The following is a 12,669-nucleotide window of genomic DNA, read 5'->3' on the forward strand; positions in this document are numbered from 1 at the left end:
ATTTTCTCAGATGCCTTTCAGGGCCTCGACACTGTTGACTCACTTGTGAAATAAGTTTGTGATCTTTGCCTTGCCAGTGTCCAGCAGCTCTGAGTAGGATCTGCATGCAAAATACCATGGTGCTTTTGCTATGTGAATAACTTTCTGTTAGGAATTCCGCCACAACCACTAATTTATTCCATATAAACAGCAAAGAAAGGAGAAAATACAGGCTTCTATTTACTACCAACCTGGCCTACTGTCACACAAGCACATGTACATGCTGCGTTTTGGTCAGCTCTTGCTGAGAGTAGCAGCCATACTTAATTTATCTTGTCTAAATCAATGCACTGAGTAGTTACAACTTTCACTGAACATGGAGATGATTTAGTTTTTGCATTGGTGAAATCAGTCTATTTACACAGTAAAGCATATATTAAGCATTGAGAAAAAAGCACAGAAAATGCCTAACCACCTTAGTTTTTTGCACAAGTCTTCAAGAATGATCTGTAAATTTGCAACTGAAGATTAGCATAATTCAGCATGTTACTATTTTAGAACTACATTGCTATATTTACTATAAAATGGTGGAAAAGAGATCGGGCATCAAGCTTTAAATTAGTAGGTGACAGTGATTTATGTTACTTCTATTGTGGGAGGAAGAAGTTAAGAATTTGAAGTCTGTTAGAAAATAAATCTTGACAAATCAAAGGAGTACATTTTAAAAAACCTATTAAATTACTGATGTGTAAATTCAGAATCTAGTGTCAGAAAGCATGTAACTTTTCTTTTGAATATGGATCATGTTTTCTCTTAAAAACAGTAAGGACATTTTCCCCCCATGTATGAATAAATATTTCAGAACATCAGACTTCTGGAAACACATTAGTCTCCATTTATTCATGACCAGTTTGTTCCTGAAAGAGTTCGGAGCCCATAGACAGTTTCTGTTCAAATCAAGGACTGTTTTTGCTTGAGACAAAAGTGGCAGTTTAAGGAGGGAAATGGACTGTTTTGATGTATATACATCTTGTGGACTGCTGAGGTAAATCAGGAACTTGAAAAATGTGTCTCTCTTCTGAAAGAATCCTTAAAAATACATAACAGGTATAGAAACAGAGGCTATGATGAAAATCACTAGCGTTGTCACGAGTCAAAAGCGAAATTGTGATTGCTTAGTTAAGAGAGAAAAATATAAAGGAGGCATGAAGGAAGGATGTTGAATAAGAAGAGGCTGGAGAAGATGAAGGGGTGCTCCTTCACAATGCATGAGTGAATGTGCGTATGGTAAAAGCAAAAGGCAAAAAAATTGAAACAAAAAACAACAACATGCAAAGATATGTAGACAAACACATATGTAAACGGGTTCTTCATTTTCGCCATGTTTGATTAAAGCCAGAAGCTTAGAATGCTTTCAAAAGAATTTTAAAATAAGGTAGGAAAAGATGTTAGAGGTCAATAATTTAGGTCTTAAGCCATCCATTAACCGATGACAATGGAGAGATGTGTTCCATCCTACTGAATCCTTTCTTCCAGAGCATCTAATGCTGCATCTGAAGAGCTGAAATCAGCATTGTTCACAAGAAACTGATGAGAGATTTTTAATTTCACCAGCTAAGAAAGCAAACTGCTAATAACAAAACCAGCAAAACTCCCCTTGGGTGAGAGTAGAGCAAATCAGATTAAGATGCTATCAATTACCATAAGATATAATCTTACAGTAATGTTTTGGGCATCTTCATAGTAAAATTTGCCTTCACTGTGCTAGTACAATTTATAGGAAGATAGCATGCTGGTATTTCTATAAAAATTACAAATAGGAGCTACAGGAAAGTGAAAAAATGCATAGTTTCATCATGACCATAGTTTCATCCCATTTTGGGGGGTCTCTGTGTGTGTGTATTTATATGTCTGTGCATTTAGAAAGAAATAATTTTTGTAATGATTGATTTTTATGTAAATGTTTTACTGCTTTTGGTGAAAGTAGATTTTTTTTCCGAACTTTTTTTTTTTTAACCAAGAAGATTTCTGCTTTGTAGAAATTCATGGGTTTTTACTTAAAGCTTAGGATAAGCAATCCTTTAAGCATGAAAAAACTGAAGTTCTGTAAAGGAACTCCAAAACCAGATGGCTCTGTTTTTAACAAAATGTCTTTCCTCTCATGTGTACAACCCATGCAATGACCAAAGTAAATGAGAAACAATCATAATTCTGTTCCTTTGGCTATATCTTTTGGATACCCTCCAACATAAAATGCATTAGCACAAAAATGTACTTGTCCTTAATTAATTTATAGCTTAAAGCAGAATACCATAAATAACAGTTGAACTTCAGCTGCAGAGGTTTTAAAGTAACGGCTAAAATGTTGTATAAAATTTGTAATAAACCTTAAACAGTGCTAGAGGACAAGTAGAACTAATTATCAATAATCTTAGGAATTTCTGTGATGGACAACTGAATGTAAAAGATGTTTATTTTGTAATACATTTGGGTTCTATTGAATTTATTGTCATTGTGGGAGAGAAAAATATTTGTTTTACCACTACCCTGAAGAAATACACTTACTAAACTGAACTGTTTGGTTGGGGGTTTTGATTTAAGTAGCTTGAAGCATATAAAGTATGCTGCCATATCTTGTTCTGAAGCACGCATGGTTGAAGGTTACAGAATCTCCGTGACACGCTATAGCCTTACACAGGAACTCAGGACTGGAAAGGATCTAATAGGTCATCAAATCTATTGTCCTAATATTGGAGGAATCCCATTTTATAATCCCCTCCATAACCTTATCAGGTTCTACTGTGAGTGTAGTTAGGATTTTTTCTGCTGTTACTCCAACTGGAAGATGGTTCCCAAATCTCATTGCTCAAGTGCGAACCTGTTTCTCGTTTCTAGCACAGATTAAATTCTGGCCAGTCTGTGCTGATGGATTTCCTTGCCGACATCTACATTTGGTTTAAATGGCTCTCCCATCTCCCTGATGTTTGCCTCCATTATACATTTATAGACAGCAACTGGGTATCTTAACAGCCTTTATTTTGTTAAGCTAAACAAGCCAAGCTCTTCATTCTGTCTTCTCATATGACAGGTTCTTTATTCCCCTCATCATCCTAGAAGTCCATCTTTGTACCTGAACAAGTCTGAGGTAATGTGCTACAAACAACAGTCTTTTATAATAGCATAATAAAAGAAACCATAACAAACAGAGTAATAATTTCAGGCTTGTAAGGATATGCTGTGCCAAATATTTAGGAGGTTGAGTAAAGGTTTTGAAATCTTCTAAGGGGATCTTTATTAGAAATAATGGAGTTTTTTCTACGTTGTTGATTGAAATTGCAGTATGAAAGGTTTTAGGGTTCTAATCAAAACCTGGGAAATCAGTGAAAATTATGATTTGATTGAGACCTTCAGCCAGTGTAGTATGCACTTAATTAGATTTGTGACAGTAATCGTTAAAGAAATGGGTCTGGCACTTTGAAAGTTTGTTTGACAGTAATGGCTGAGAAAATTCCTATGAACACTGTATAGGATGTGATGAATCTTTCCTGGATAAGCTACAATTGCATGCACATGTTGTCTTTAAGAAATGGCAGGGTTCAGGGAAAGCCACTGGAAATCAGAAGAGAATGTGAGGACAACTGATTCCACCACCTCCCAGGGACAAGGAGAAAAGGATATTTGGTCAAATCCAGTATCTCTTGGTCTCTTGTGCCATAGCTGCTTGGAAAACTCCAGGAAACTCCCAGCTGTTAAGACTGTGACAGCAATCTTTTTGGCTGTTTTCCTTCTAATCCCTACTGAGTCAATAGTTTAATCAAGTTTCAGGGGGAGCTTCGTACAGAAACTTTTTCCCATTTGTGCTGAGCCTGCCATCCCAGTGCTTGGGGCCATGATCACTGGAGTGTAGGATGTCTCTGATAGTGGGGAGGAGAGGCATTGTTATGTTGAGGGGGGGTCATTTGTTTTTCTACAGTCCTTCTTTTTGCAGGAATAAACACATTGATTGCTTTTTTAGCTTTTTGCTGTCCTATAGCATAAGGAAGAGTTTTATAATATGCTGTAGGAAAAGAGAAGCACAAATTTTAGTTGGTACATGCACATATGAAGATCAATGGAAATGAAAAGCTTTTAAAATACAAGGTATTTCTTAAGCAAGAGCAAAAGGGAATCCCAACCGTGATTACAAGCAATTTAATACACAGTTAAGGAAATACATGTCAGGGCAGTGCATGGGTGGCTGCTCCTTGAGGGGTGGCAGCAGTCAGCATCCCCATAGGGACAAGTGGGCTGGGGGCAGCCCCAGCCCTGGGCATCAGGCACTTCCCTGGGAATGGGGATGGGCCGAGGCCCAGATGGGCCCAGCTCAGTGGTCCATGGCCAGGCAGGGCAGGGCTGTGGGGAGCTAGAGACCAGCCTGCTGCAGCAACGCTGGGGCAGGAGCTGATGGCCCCCCAGAGGGGCTGACATAGTGCATTTTTAATGTAAAATTGTAATGCAAATGTAATTCTAGTTAACAATTCTGATGATAACAGTTGTCATCAAATAGTTGGTTTGATAGTGGAAGCTGTCACACGTTGCCTGCCCCCATGGTGGCCTATGGGCTGTGGGAAGTAGGTGCCCCTTCATGCATCCTGAAGCCCCCAGTGATGCTGGTGGGGCACAGGGTGACTGCCAAAATCAGCTTCAGCTTGTGTCCTATTCTGAGAAGCTGTGTGTAGCCAGACCTTCACAGTGCCCCACCAGACTTGTTTGGGAGGACTCGCCCTTCATTGTACCATCCCCAGTGTGACAGCTGGGGCTTGGAGTTGCAAGGGAGAGAAAAGCAGCTTCAAAAGCTCTTTGCTTTCCCTGGCTGTTCCTTTGAGGGTCGTGGGAACTGAGGCTTGTAGATCAATGGGAATATGGAGACTTCCATCACAGCTGTCATTAGAGTATCTTGGCCAACCTGCCAAAGAAAGCTTCACAACTTTCCTTCTGCTAAGTTTGGTTCCCTGGTTGTGGTGCATCAGGGGAAAGGGGATGTGTATGTGAACGAGGGAAGCTGAGAAGCTTTCTGCAAAACAAAGCTACAGAGAATCAATAGCTTTGTATTACTGCACTGAGACTAGCAAACAAAAACGTTTAGTGCATGTGATTAAAAGTCTCAACAACTGGCATGGAAAAAGCAGCCCAAGAGGCATCTTGCTGTGCCAAGTGCTGTCATGTTATTGTAACCCTGTTAGGTTAAAGATGCTAGTAAGGCAAAGTCTACAAGCAAAGCTGCCTCTTGCTTTAGCCTAACGGGTGGTTAGGAGCACTTTTTTTATGTACCAGTGTGATTGCTGTGAGTGAAATACCAGCTCTATTCAAGTCAGTGGCAAAATCCCATGGGCTTTTCGGTACAACACAATGTTGTATAATGGAGAGTATTTGAATTAAGTAGTGATATTCTTCCTGTTTCATTTGCTCACCATATTTACTGTGGCATCACTTAGTTAAAGTGGAGAATAAGACATGTATAGGCATAAATATTATCTCAAGATATTTTAAAGATGAACGAAGAAAACGGTTTTCCAGAGTCATGTAAAACATCTACCTTATCCTGCTGCTTGGTAAAACACCGGAGGACCTAAATTACTCAAGTCCTAACTGTTTTCAAGGATGTCTCCTTTTGGAAAGATGTAGGTGTAGTTACTACGCTTGTAAGATGACTTTAAAACAACATATAGTGGAGGGAAAGTACTCTTGTCTATTTTTAAACCATGTTTTCTGTGAACAAGGTCTGTGCAAACCATGAACACTGGCACTTTTTTTTGCATTCAGTACATCAGATTTTAATCTCATTTAGACTGATGAAAATCTAGAGTAACTTCTTTAAACTCAGATCAGTCAAGACAAATTAGGTCAGAATTTGACCCATTAAGCCTTGGTCCACCCTTTTTGTCATAATTAGTGTGAGATGATTGACAGAAAACCATTCTTTGTTTCTTATACTTTGTGAATTGCACTGAAAATTAAGCTCTTCATTGCAAAAACATGGCCCACTTTCTTTTATTAGCCTTTCATTAGCTCTAGATAGTTGCATATTAACTTTTAAAGACAATAGTCTTGATCCTTCCTCAGTTCAAATTAATGAGAAAACTCTCACTGACTTTTCCAAAGAACAAACTTTTTATAGGACAAATTAATTCCTGTAAATCACATGTGCCTCATACAAATTATCTCTAATTTGCTTCTTGTAAACTGTTACGCCAGATGTGATTTGGAGCTTGTGGGCGTAGGAGTGTGATAATCTGAATTCTTGAACTTGTAGGAAATGCTTTCTACTATTAATAAGTAAAAATATAGATGGATAATTGCTCAATTTTCTCCTGGAATTAGCTGTTCAAGACTAAAGTTTTCTAAACAAATTTTCAAGAAAATTGAAGTATGTATCAATAAAATAATCTGGGCTTTTTTCCTATAAAGCTAAGTTTTACTAAAGTGATTGCACCAATTTAACTGTGATGACAGCTGGTTAAGATTTCATTGTTGTATCTGTCCTTGTGTTGTTCATAATCCAATAAATCTTGTTCTTTCAATTCAGAGAAAGGATGAAAAAGATCTACAAATACTAAGTTGATATTTACTATTTTACAAGAATTCATATATAGTTGGTTAAGAAATAATGGGGAAATATGCCAGACAGTTCTAATTGCTATTAACTTTGACACTGCAGTAGTCCTGCTTTATTCCTTAAATAGTAGTGTCCCTTGTATGGCTACACTGTTATTAGGAGAACTATATAAATGATTTAAATAACAGTTAGTCTATAGAGTTGAACAAAATTATTACTGTTTTCTTTAAAAAGATCACAGCTTTCCAGAACACCATGTTCTCCTTGACCAAATGTTTTGCCAAAGGAAAGACCTCCGTGGTCTCCTCACAGCCCTCAGAAGCTCTCTGGCACCACCAGCCCTGGCACTGAGCCTGCCTGGACACATTACTGCTCAGATCCATTGGCTCTGATATTTCCGTGCTAGCTGTCTCGGAAGTGGGTTTGACCTACCAAACTTTGGTTAAACCATAACCATGCTGCACAGTTAAGAAGGTCAGGGCAGAATTCAGGGAATTAACAAGGTGGATTCAAATTTTGTTCATTTACGCAAACTAATCAAATGCCTGAATGAGCTTTTATCAACATGAGACCTTGCCTCCCTTCAGGATTACAGCTCTGTTCCTCATATGCCCTGCAGCATCCCCAGCTTTCCAGTAGTAATGTCCTTCATGCATTCTCACTGAGCAGCTAGAAGTCTGCAGACTGCTTGCAGTGCAGCTAATAGATGGGCCAAGCTGGACATGTTACTTCTCTGCTGTCATTTTGTCATTGCATTGCATTGCACATATTCTGCAGAGCTAGTCTACTCAATGAAGAACCCAGCACGTCACCTGTAGAGGAATGAAGGCAGTGGGTTGGTCAGCGTTGATAACATGCAGCTGTGGCCTGGCCTCAGAGGCAGTGGGTTGATTGACATGGATGATGCCCAGCTGTAGCTCGTTCCTGCTAAGTAGTTAAATAGCTCCGAGGTTGTTGGGACAGGTGGTTGGAGGAAGGAGGGGTGGGGTTGTTTGGCCTCTGGGGGAAGGAGAAGCAGCATAGACAGTAGAATCTGATGGAAGGTAAAAGCCTTGTTACAGTATACTAGTTTGTGCTGTTGCAATTGGTGCCTAGTGTGAGGATAACTGAGTTGGAGTCTGGCTACAAAATTACCTGCCAGCTTTTTTCTTCGCTTGTTATGGCTGCTTTTCTTTTTTTTTTTTTCTTTTGGATGAAGGGGTTTACTTGGTGTTTATTGCTAAATTAAAGCAGAAAGCTGTGACTTGTGGTACCAGCTCTTAGGAGGCAGCAGCAGCGTGAGGTTTTACCATCTGGGTTTGTGTATGGTATCATGTCTGTAAATGTGTATTCTGGATTCTTCAGGTTCCTGTGCTCTGTCATGGCTTTGGAGACACGTGGATAACATCAATGGGAATCTCTAAATTAAAAAATGTAATTATCTTCAAACCACTTTAAGTATGGAAGCCTGTGTTTTCTAGCTGGCCTTCTGGCTGGCAGGCAGAGCAAGCAGAACGTGTTGCTTCTTGCTTTGTCCTCGCATGCAGCCCCTGAGCCTTATCTTTTCCCTAGGGAGCAGCAGGGACCCCAGTCAGCCTCAGGTGGGAGCAGCAGAGCGATGGCACAGGGACACCTCCATCCTCGACTCCCTCCTTCCCCCTCCGGACCTAGATTCTAGCGAAGCCCCTGCTCTGGAAGCATCCCTCAACACAGGTATTACTCCACACCGTGGGCTGTCTGCCTGATGTGCAGGAGCTTCCAGGTGGAAATCCTAACTTCATAACATTCAGGAGAGGCTGTTGCAATAGCATGGCTGGAAAACAACACTTGAGCTTCTTGCAGATACCAGCTCTAGGAGGTGACCAAAATGACTTCTTGTCACCTCTTGTCTTTCAAAGGTTCATCTGAACTGCAGAGCTGTCAAAGCCCTCAGGGACTGTTGAGAATTACCAAGAACATTCTGAATGTATGTTATTTTCCCTGATTTTTTTAGCATAATGAGTTAATACTAAGCATCTTAAGTTAACAAGTTAATATAATGAGGATGTTTTCAGCGGGCATTGCTGACTTTTATGACCGTAGTGGGTGTCTCACAATACTTATCTGGGCTTTTGCCTGTCTTTTAAAAGGCTTATTGCTAGTATCACATTGGTTATACAGTAATCTATTTCCAGTTTTAAACTGCCTCATGATGCTGGAATATACTTTGAAATTGTGAACCCAGCTCAAAAACTGGAAGGCAATCTCTTAACTGATTTTATAAAAATTTCACAACTTTAAGCCCAGTATCATATATTTTTAAATGTCTGACTCATTTGGAAATCTTGGGATTGTCTATATTAATTATGGCCCCAGATGATCCATCTGAACAGACAGAAAGCAACTCCATTTGTAGTCAAGGATTGCAAACGCAATCTTCCTGGAACAGAAAGTTGTACAATGTGCAATTTTTATGGCTTGTATAGTTTTTCTATTTTTAGTTGGTTGAAGCCTGCAATACATCATATAATCTTTCTTAAATTGTCATTCAGAATGCTAATTTCCATTAACTTGGCATAAATAAGTTATTTTCTTTCTTAAATTTGTATAGTTACTATTGTACCTAACAATGTTACACAAACAAAATGTTAGCTTTCTCTGATACAAAGTTGATGTGACTACAAACTGCTATTGATGTGTTTATAGTTATGGACTCTTTAAACCAAATTAAAAAAACCCTCACCACAAAATACAAAAAAGTATTTTCTTTTTTATTTAGAAATATGCATGTGTTATAAAGTCCAGTAACTGTTCCATTACTTCAACAAACCATTTATTTAATCTTCCACCTTTCCAGGCATTTGGAAAAGTTTCTTTGAGGTTTGAGAAAGCCTAATAAAATATCACTTTGAAGCTTTTTTGAAGATACAATGGGAAGAACAATTCTGCGCTTTTTTTTTCCCTTTCTAGAAATGCATCTTCAAGGTATAAGAGATTAGTCGGTGACAAGTATTTCTACAGAACTCTCCCGCCTTGTTCTTGCTTATTTAAGTAAAGATAACGTCATATATTTGGCTGCCTGCAGAAATTGTGCAACATTACTTTATGCCCTGGCTGAACCGAGGGCAGGGGAGCTAAGCCTGCTGCTGGTGCACCAGTTCATGATGTCTGTGCCATAATGCTAAATGCTGGGTTCTGACAATATTTTTATTTTCTAGGCTTTCCTAACCCTCTAATTATAATCCTTTGTCTTCAACACATGCTTATTTAAAGTCCAAGGTTTGCTGAATACTTAATGTTTGCTGCTTTCCATGGGGTATGGCCAGGTGATTTTTTTAGTGCTTGGAAGGCTGGTACTTACAGCTGAGCCATGATACCATGCTGGCATGTGCTGCCAAGTACTTTTCTGTGCAGGCTTTTGGGTTTTCTTGATTACAAATGTAATAACATTTGTATCGGTAAGTACAATTATAATCAAGATTTTTTTTGCAAACATGAAAGTTACCTTAGGTCAAGCATGTGGCAAACTCCCATCTGTACAGATTCTCTAAAGATGGCCATTTCATATCAGGTCAGTTTTGCGGTCCTAGAATCAACTAACAAACCGCTGACTGAATTTGGTTTTTTAATGTATGTTTGTTTGGCATGCAGTCAATGATGTTGTACAGGATGAGTTTAAAAGACATGTTAGTATACCAGATTTTGGAATTGGCTTTGATTAACTGAGTTACAGACCTTAATATGGAGGCAAATAGTTTTTTTTGGGGGGGTTGGCTGAGTTTAGTGATTTTTTTTTCTAAGATAGTGATGTATAAATCCTAAAGCAATGTGCTGATAAAAGAAAATCTGAAACTGTAACTGAGTAGAAATGAATGTGAACAGGTGAATTTTAGTTTCCTGGCTGATAAATATTATAACAATGAACAAATGTAGGTATTCCTCAAATTACATTTAGTCTAGCAGAGTCTTTCAGGATTAAAGATATAAAATACTCTTTAATAACTTGTAAGGAAATATTTATTCAACATAAGGACTTTGTCCTGGCTCTTCTGAAAGCCTTGTGAAGTATTTTCAGTATATGTACAGCAAAGGCTCAGTTGCTTAGTCTGAGCTTGCTTTTTCTGGACAGTTGTTCTTACCAGTCAGCACTGGGTGCTCTGGAGAGCTGTCCTTTAACTTTCAGCTGGGTGGGACTGAAAAAAACCTTTCACCTCTGAAATTCCTGCAGTGTGTGTGTGTGGACAAATACAGATAAGGAAAAGCTCTTATCTGTGGCCTGTGTGATGAATATTAAGAGGAAAAAGGTGGTACTACAAGCTGACTCTACAGACATTATCGCTAGGGATAGAAACCTGTGTGAGGTCTATTCTCACTGGGAGTAAATCAGTATGAAATGTGAAATGACACATGAGAATACTTTCTGTTACATCTTGTTTCTTAAGATAACTAAATATAGCACTTTAATATGACAAGAGGTGAATTTGCATCCTCCTGGGAGAAAAACTGGTTAATCTTCCTTTTCCCAAACCACAGGTGAGAAGCTAAAAAGCAGTAATGATATCACTTTGAGCAATTAGGAAAGATTAGAGTTTTGGCTGTAACTAGCATTTACACCTAAGCAAGCAGCTGCCTGGGCAGTGCAGGACCTAGCCTGGTCCCCACAGAGCCAAGACATGACAGAGCTGCCAACAGTGATCACGGCAGGTCCTTGCCAAGGCCATGGATCTGCCACACATGCACAGGGGAAGCAGCCCAATGTAATTTGCCAGTCACCTAATCTTCCTTGAAGGCAGCTAAAAAATAGTTAAGCAAACAAATAAGTAATGTTGAGACATTACATAACTGGGTCAGACAGTTTTTCACTAAAGAAAGAGAAATAGTTATTTCTCTATTTATATGCTGCTTTCTTACCTGGTTTACCAATCACCTACCATCTGTATATGCCTTCCCTCAGCTGTTTTTTTTGATGACCAAACATTTTGACATTATTGTGAAAAGTCAAATCAGCCTTTAAAATTTGTATTGACAGACCCAGTGATGCCTTAATATTTAGAAACGCCCATGAGTTCCCTTGAGCCACACTGAGACCCATGTTGCTTTTCTGTCATCTACCTCCTCATAGGAAATTGGAACTTAAATCTGGAAAATAATAATTTTTACTTATTAAAAATTAATCTCTAGTTTCACTTGCTCTAACTAAAAGAAAGCTAACATAGATCCATTATTTACTGCTATTTTTTAAATTACTGTTTTGGGGCAATAATGGCCAAATTCATCCCATTTTTCCTCCCAAGAAATAGAGTTCTGCACAAGGAGTTGTGGCTGGAGAGTCAAGTAAGCTCATTTCTTAGGCAGCTCAGTAAGGGTGAGCTTTTGACTCTTTTGTACTTTTTAGAAAAACTGTGTTCTCTTCTCCTCTCAGCCAGAAGTGTCCCTGCGGCAGCAGTCTGTGTGCTGATGCTTTGTAGAAAATACATCCCAACAGCACAAGCCACTTGAGTCTGCAAATTTATTAACACAAAGTTGGCAGGGTTGGTTATAGCAGGGACTGTGAGGGGTGGACGCAGTCCCACAGCCTCTGCCATGTCCTAACACTCGCCACCAAGTGTGGCACTGTGTCAGGTGCTGATAACAAGGTGCCAAATGCCTGCTATTGCCTCCCCACCCCGCAGGAAAATCGGCCTTTGTGATGATGCGTTTATGGATCCAGTGCCAGTTTATCAGTTATCTTACTGATGTGCCTGAATTCAGGGCACAGCCTCTTCAGAGAAGTCAGTAGTGGCTCAGAGGGGTGAAACTGAGACCTCCAAGCACATCCCAAGGTCAGATGCAGCGGTGTCCTCCAACCATGTCCTCTCACAGGGAGGCTGGAGCAACACCACCCTCTGCCTAGCACCTTTTTCCATTGAAAGAAAGTGAGGGGATGCTTTCCATGACAGACAGGAGCCATGGTGGGCTTCAGCAGTGGTCACTGGAGCTGCATGACTGAGGACAAGGACAGGCCTGAAGTCTTAACATAGCCTCAGAGAGCCTGGGCTCCATTTCAAAGAGTGCAGATTACAGACGAAACCTAAACTCCTAGCTCAGTCCCACAAGTGAGGTACTTAAAGCTGAACAGAGTGAATTTGTGCAACTGC

At 39.5% G+C, this 12,669-nt stretch overlaps 1 protein-coding gene across 3 annotated transcripts in view; it reads left to right on the forward strand.

Annotated features, from left to right (window-relative positions):
- FILIP1 (filamin A interacting protein 1) overlaps positions 1 to 12,669 on the forward strand; it is a 109,335-nt gene that overhangs the window by 20,487 nt on the left and 76,179 nt on the right. For 2 of the 3 annotated variants that reach the window (XM_055713567.1, XM_027817113.2), the window contains exon 2: positions 8,126 to 8,266. The exons of the other annotated variant lie outside the window; for it this stretch is intronic. The gene's annotated coding sequence lies outside the window, so the exon portion shown is untranslated. The remainder of the gene's footprint in view (positions 1 to 8,125; positions 8,267 to 12,669) is intronic. 3 annotated transcript variants of the gene reach the window in all.

Source organism: Falco cherrug, chromosome 6, assembly GCF_023634085.1.
Source record: "Falco cherrug isolate bFalChe1 chromosome 6, bFalChe1.pri, whole genome shotgun sequence".
Classification (NCBI taxonomy): Eukaryota; Metazoa; Chordata; class Aves; order Falconiformes; family Falconidae; genus Falco; species Falco cherrug.